The sequence below is a fragment of the Erpetoichthys calabaricus genome, chromosome 3 (assembly GCF_900747795.2).
Source record: "Erpetoichthys calabaricus chromosome 3, fErpCal1.3, whole genome shotgun sequence".
Lineage (NCBI taxonomy): Eukaryota > Metazoa > Chordata > Cladistia > Polypteriformes > Polypteridae > Erpetoichthys > Erpetoichthys calabaricus.
Window position 1 is genome coordinate 6,853,295 of NC_041396.2, and position 7,533 is coordinate 6,860,827.

At 38.9% G+C, this 7,533-nt stretch overlaps 1 long non-coding RNA gene across 1 annotated transcript; it reads right to left on the reverse strand.

Moving 5' to 3' along the window:
• Positions 1-329: 329 nt before the first annotated feature.
• On the reverse strand, positions 330-6,419 carry LOC114649609 (uncharacterized). Its single transcript, XR_003715825.2, has 2 exons — positions 6,317-6,419; positions 330-508 (listed from the first exon to the last, which is right to left on the reverse strand). It is a non-coding gene; the product is annotated as an uncharacterized LOC114649609 (long non-coding RNA).
• Positions 6,420-7,533: the final 1,114 nt, after the last annotated feature.

Here is a 7,533-nt window from a genome sequence, read left to right on the forward strand (position 1 = left end):
GATTGAAGGTGGAAGGAGGGGCAGACATGTGAACTGCCAGTACAAATAAAACACTACCAATGTGCAATGTATAAAAATTGAGAAGCTGTGCGTAACAACCAGTTTAAGCCGAGAATAAACTAGCAGATATAAGAACAGTTTACTTAGCTCACAGTTAATTCGGCTGGCCTACTCAATCTGATCACCACCACCTCCCATGTCTTGTGATATTCTTACATACAGCTGATGCTTACTTCTGTATTTATTTCAGTATTTCTTGCTCTGTTTTGCCCTTTGTATGCTTAATGTCACATTGGCTAACAAAGTTGCACAATAATCAGTCATGAGGAGACTTGCAAGCAGATTTTATTCTTGAACTTGGTGAAACAGAATTGGAGCCATTGTTAAACAGGGAGGAGTAAAAAGACGGCTCCTTTAGTGGTTCTGCTCCAGTGATGAATTCTTCAATCTTAGAATTCTAAGGCCTCTACCACAGTGGAACAGGAGAATTTACAGCTCTAGGCTGCATCTGAAAGACAGAAAGATGAAACAATTAATGGATAAGTTGCTCAACTTTAAAGCTTCCAATCACCATGAGATATATGAGTTCACACACTGAGCTGGCACTGCAGCTATCTGAAGTGGTCCTGTGCGGCTAAACTTCCAGTTGTCTGAAAGAGGGTCTTCTCCGTACTTGAATCAGCACTTGATATGAAAGCACAGCCCAATTGTTCAAATATGTTAATATTTTCTGTTTTCTCTTTATGTCAGGCATTAATTTATCAACTACTGTACATGTACAATTGTCATGTAACCATACTTAAAGTGTCATCATAAAATAAGAAATTAAATTATTTGTGTGTGAACACACTTGGCCAATAAATGTGAATCAATGCAGCTCTGCTCCATTGTTGATCAATCAAATTGGACACATCTTATAAACATTCACTCTCTGTGAAATGTTCATTCGTTTGCATTGTACTTCCCAAGCCCAATTCAAGGCTTAGCTAGTGCTTTGTTCTCATTAAACAATCATGAAATAGATAGTTACTTAGAATAAAACCCACTAATGATTCAAAATACTCACTAAGAAGGGGGGAAAGCCATCAAACCCCGGCTGCACATGCAAATAAATTTACAAAAACATCCTGTGGTACAAAAAATATCTCTGAGGTGGACAAAGACAAAAGGAGTTGCTTCAGCATGGCAATCAACAGGCAAACAAGTCTCAGTGCACAGATTCCATAATAATCTCAAAAAAAATCAAAAAGCAAAGTGAAACAATACACACCAGAGAGCTCACCAATGACAGTGCATTTAAAAAACCACAAGGGACTGCGTTTTTGTTTCTAGACTTTATAAGATTGAAAGTAGTCTGTTGAAGGTGAATGTTAGTGGCTGTGCCTCCTGGGGCCTGTCAAAGTCAAATTCATGAAGCCCACTCAGGATGGGGTGAATATCTTTATTATTACCACACACATGGAGTCACCATAGCACCAGGAAAGAGAAGACTGCACTACAGCTGTTGTTCACACTTCTTGAAAACACAGTTAATTATAGAAATATGTGATTAGTGGGCATTTCTAATGAACCTGAAAGTTACTGATAAACGGACCATCGGTGTCAAATGTATGCTACTCTGGATTGCACAGATTTTGTTATCAATATTTAACTTGTACAAGAGTAACAACAGGGCAGGGTCAATGCAGTCTTTAAATAAAATACTTTACAAGAGACATATAGACAAAAGCTATCTGCTAACATGCATACATTAATCAATACAGAATCAAATAGAGAAATTATATTTAACACTAGAATTACCAGAGTCTACGAAAAAACTCGTAGATCCGGCCCACCTTAAAACTGTTCTCACCTCTCTTTTGTCTTCTAAATGTGCCGATTAAGACGAGCAGAAAGTAGCCGGCTATTCCATCCCCCACCATCGCAAAACGTTCACTAAGTTTTCGCAGCTCATGCCTTGTTTGATTATCTGGGAGTGACTGAACTGGAGTTTTAGAGTGGAAATAATAGATCGTTATTTGGAACACATGCAGTTCATGTGTGTTCCGTTTCTACAGTAATCTGTGTAAATACATTGTTAAAACAGAAACTTTTTCATATTTTAGAAATCAATGTTACAAAATGTAGGCATAAACTATAGAATGTGTGAAGCCTGATGGCCAAACATCAAATAAACACTTTCACAAAAGGTTCAAGGCTGTAACAACACTGTCCGTGGCGTAACGCTGAGATTTGCTGACTTGGAGCACAGCAACCCTGCTATGCTATAGAGACGTGAGTTTGATTCCCAGCTTTGGAGAAAGTGTTTTTTTTTTCCTCAAACAGACATAAAATTTATAAATTGGTATGCACTGTAAATTGTTAAGTGTAAAATGTCAATCGCGGTTATTTTTGTTGATTAATTCATGCTTTTTACTTAGAGTCAGAACAGGAGCTTGTTCAGCTTATTCAGCTTCTGATCTGACTCAAACAGCGCCAGTATAACTTCACACCCAACCTGACGCTGTTCGTTTTCAAATAATATTGCATTACTTTGATGGTGTTTTCTGATTGGTACTATTCTTCAAAACATCACATATATTTGTCTCTTTCTTTTTTTAAAATGTGCGTTGTAGCACGCAGCAACTGGCCACCTGCATGTTCTTGCGCACACTGAATAAGACAGCGCTATATGCAATCATCAGATTCAAATGTGAACAGCTAACAGTTATATAGCACGGAATGGAAATCAGCAGTTCTTAGCATTGCACCACGCAAGCTGTCATATCAACTGCCTACTGTAACTTGCTTTCTTTTTTCTTCGGTTATAGTCTTGAATAAAAGTGCACTTGTTTTGTTATACTTTTACATCAACATATGTTCCTGTGTTTGAGCTACATGGGCATGCTCAAAATACACGTGTAATGCCACGAAAAGTGCATGCAGACACTTCAGTTCGCAATCATTGGTACAACAATGCAGTCACAAGTACACTGCAGAGCTATAGCACGTCTTTATGTGAAAACAGCAGTGTCAGCACTGAAGTTACTACTCTTTACTATGCTTTCCTCTGCATGTCCTGGAGTACAAAAGAAACAGCATACAGCAACATGTGGGGACTGGCAAGATTGTGGGAAAAAAAAAAACATGTGGTCCTATGTATCGTGATACACTGCAGAGCTATAGCGCGTCTTTATGTGAAAACAGCACTGTCAGGTGAGGAGTGGGGTGGTGGTAGGGAAGGATCCTGAACGCGACAGAGAATGAAAAGTGAGAATGAAAAGCTAACCTTTGCAAATATCATAAATTACACCGGCTGTTACAGACTGAAATCAAATGTATCTTTTTATTCTAAAACAGTAAAAATAAGAACACTTCACAAAAGGGAGTCATGCAGGATCGAATTCATGACCTTCTGATTGCCAGTCAGCAACTGATACTGTTGCGCCACGGTGGCAGTCGTAGTAAATGAGTGTCAATGTCGCACACTAAGGCGGCTTTTTTTGGTGGCGACTTTTTTTTTTTGTACCTTTTGTGAAAGTGTTTCTTTGATATTTGGACTTCAGGCTTCATACAGTATATAGTTTATGCCTACATTTTGTCATTTGTTACTAGAATATAAAAAACGTTTCTGTTTTAAAAATTCTGTTTACACAGATTACTGTAGAAACGCAACACACATGAAATGCGTGTGTTCCAAATAACGATTTATTATTTCCACTCTAAAACTCCACTTCACTCTCAGATAATCAATCAAGACATGAGCTGGGAGAAGTTCGTGTACGTTCTAAGTCGTTGGGGAGATAGAATAGCCGGGTGCTTGCAGCATGTCTTTATCAGTACATTTAGATGACAAAAGACGCTGGCGGAGAGGTGAGAACAGTTTTAAGAAGCGATTTAAGGTGGGCCGGATCTACGAGTTTTTTCATAGGCTCTGGTAATTCTAGTGTTAACAGTAAAAATCTTCTCTGAAAGACACCAGCCACAAAACACATGGCACATAATAACAGATACAAAGATATGCAGAAATGACAACAAAAATAAAAATGAACAAGACACACATTAAAGAGACATTTCAACCCCAGCCAGGCATGGAATGCTGGCCAAAACATAACAAAAACTTCCTTACAATGCGGTTAAGGGGAGGGTTGTGGTAGGGAGGACTTCCTCAGGAGTAACAGCGACCATCTTGTGGGCGTGTCTCTTAGTGGGAGTGTCTTGTGGTAGGAGTGTCCTGTAGTTCTGTGGGCCACAGCCAGACCCTTCCTGGAGTTTTGTTGTATAAGTCAGGTGACATTAAACTGCAAACAATTGGCTTTTCAGTGGAGCTCCTGAATTACAAAGCCACAGAGGTCTGCAGCAGGACACTTCTCTATAATTCAGTTTATTAGGCAATTATTGAAACACAAGAAGACAGCTATGACACTCCTTAGAGGAGAACAGTCATGATTTTGTATCTTTTATTAGCGAAAAAAACTCATTATGTTAACATGGCTTTCTCATAGCTTCATTTTAGTTTAATCTTGATCTTCTGTATATGCATTTAATTATTATCATTCATGGTGGCTCTGAAATCCGTACTAACCTCTACCTTCTTTGCTATTCTTTTTCCAATTTTCTGTGGTGGTGATCTGGGCCACTACCACCCAATCAAAGCACCATTTTGTCCCTACACTGATGGATTGAAGTCCAGATGTCCACTTGACCATCATCATCAAGTTTTTCCATGTGAAGCCTGAAAACCACGAGGACTGATTGAGGTCATTTATGTTAGGTAGAATGCCTAGAAGTGGCTGGGTGGTCTCGTGGCCTGGAACCCCTGCAGATTTCGTTTTTTTTTCTCTTTTTGTTTTTTCTGTCCTCCTGACCATCGGACCTTACTTTTCTTCTACGTCAATTAGTATTGCCTAATGTTATTTTTTTATATTTTGTCTTTTTTCATTTTCTTCATCCTGTAATGCACTTTAAGCTATATCATTTGTATGAAAATGTGCTATAGAAATAAATATTGTTGTTGTTGTTGTTGAAAAGTACTCGTTAATGAAGGAGTTGATGGAACCATGCAGCTGTTTTAATATACATTGGATTCAAAAGTATTCAGACCCCTCCACTTTATACACACTTAATTTAAGTGGATAAATTTGCCATTTTGCCAATCAATCTGCTCTCAATAACCCATAATGACAAAGTGAAGACGTTTTCAGAAAGGATTGCAAACTTATTAAAAATCATAAACTGAAATCTCTTGTAAATATTCAGATCTTTTTCAGTGGAAGTCCAGTTTGTGCTGAGGTTTATCTTGTTTACTTTAATTCTCCCTAAGACGTGTCTAGAACTTGATTGGACTAAATCTGTGGTAAACTGAATTGATTGGCCGTTGTTTAGAAAGTCACACCTGAACCTGTATATGGAAGGTCTGCACTTCACACATCATATCAGGACAAAAACCAAATAATGAAGTCCAAGGAACTGTATGTAGACCTCCACAATCAAATTACTGAGATATACAGTACTATAGATCAGGGTATACAACCATTTGTAAAGCTTTGAGTGTTTCCAGGAGCACAGTAGGCCTCAATAAGTATGAAATGGAAGAAGTCTGGATCCATCGTGATCCTTCCTAGAGTTGGCTGTCTAGCCAAACTGAGTAACTGGGTAAGAAGGGTCTTAGTCAGGCAGGTGAGCAAGAACCCAATGGTCACTGTAAGAGAGCTTTAGAAATCCCCTACTGAGATGAGAGAAGCTGTCAGAAAGAGAAACATCTTAGCAGTACTCCATCAATCAGGCATTTATGATGACTAACTCCTGATTGGAATTCTGAGAGCATCACGGAAAGGATTCTATGGTGTGATAAATAAAAACTCTAAGGCCTATGTCTTGATGAAGACCATGCACTGCTCATCATCTACCAGTATCATTCCTGTGATTCTAAGTAGTAGGGACAATGATACTGGTCAAAATGTAATGAATGTAGTCAAATACAAAGAAATCCTTGAAGAAAACCTGTTTCCGAGCGTATGTTACATCAGACTGGAGTGAGAGTTCACCTGAGGCATACAGCCAAGACAACGCTGCAGTGGCCTCAGAACAAGTCTCTGAGTGTCCTTGAGTGGACGAGCCAACGCCCAGACTTTAACTCTGAAGATGAAAGTTTACAGAAGCTATCCAACTAATTTAATGGAGTTTGAGAGCTTGTAGAGACTTACCAAAACACTCAAAGCTGGATTTGCTGCCAATGAGGCTTCAAAAAAAGTACTAAATTAAAAATCTGAATACTTCTATGAATGAATGACACAGAATTATACAAGAGCTCTTGTAGTGCAGCACTAATACTCACCAAATCAGCAGCAGCAAATGTGGCTACCACAGCAAGGGCAGCCATGATATGAAGTACACGGGCAGCAAACATGATGATCAGCTCACTTGATGAGGTCTGAGGATCTCTGACTATCAGAGAGTCTTCTGGAGTTTATATGGAGTGATTACAAAAAATCTTAATTGCATTTGTTTTTGAAATCAACTAAGATTGTGCTTCTTGTAGGTTGCCAGGAGCCACGGACAGGTTCTGCAAGATGCAAAACACTCTATAATTCATTGCTAGCGTTTACTATAAATTAAACTGAATTTTCCTAAAAACTTCTCCTAAAGAAAAGTCGGAGCGCACGGCTTCAATTTGCTTTTATGGTGCGGGCGTCGGCCATGGACGGACGCTAACGCCGAGACACCCGGGTGAGACGGACTTCTTCCTTTAACAAAGGAATGGTCGCCTGGCAGGTGAGATCGCTTCTTTTACATTTAAATTCAGTATACGAGTCAGTGGAACGTATCTGACTTGATCACTGGATTCATTGCAGATTTCCCAGGCCGTGTGAATTTAGACTTTAAAACAAAGTTGATATAAAGGAGACTGGGGAATGTGTGGGGATTGTGTGTGTGTCTAATTTATATTTGTATATAGATGTAATACAGGTTTAAGTACTGTGAATATATTTGTGCTGTTTGTAAATAGGGTAATTTTCCATTTCTTTTCCTTGCCTGCTTTCTTTCTTTGCTGTTTCGCTGTTTTCTGGAGAGTATATTATAGAGTGTTTAAGGGGGTGGCATATTAATTAGGGTTTGTGTAGTTATTATAATTTGACAAGGATTTAAAGGGTCTTTATTGTTTTGCTTGATTTATAATATATTCTTTTTTGATTGTTTAAAGAATTGTTGGGGTGATTATTTCCTTTGTATAAATTCATAAAAGACAAATCCAGATGAGGATATCAAATTGGCTGCGGTGGGTTGGCACCCTGCCCAGGATTGGTTCCTGCCTTGTGCCCTGTGTTGGCTGGGATTGGCTCCGGCAGACCCCCGTGACCCTGTGTTCGGATTCAGCGGGTTGGTAAATGGATGGATGGATGGATATCAAATTGGGGCTAAGGTTCGGTTGGGTTCCGTACTTAATAGAATTAATTTTCCTAAGAGTAGGAGATTTTTGTGTGTGCTGGGCTCCTCATTCAACTTAACTATCAACGTGCTACACCTTGATAGTAGAAGAGATGAAAAAAACAG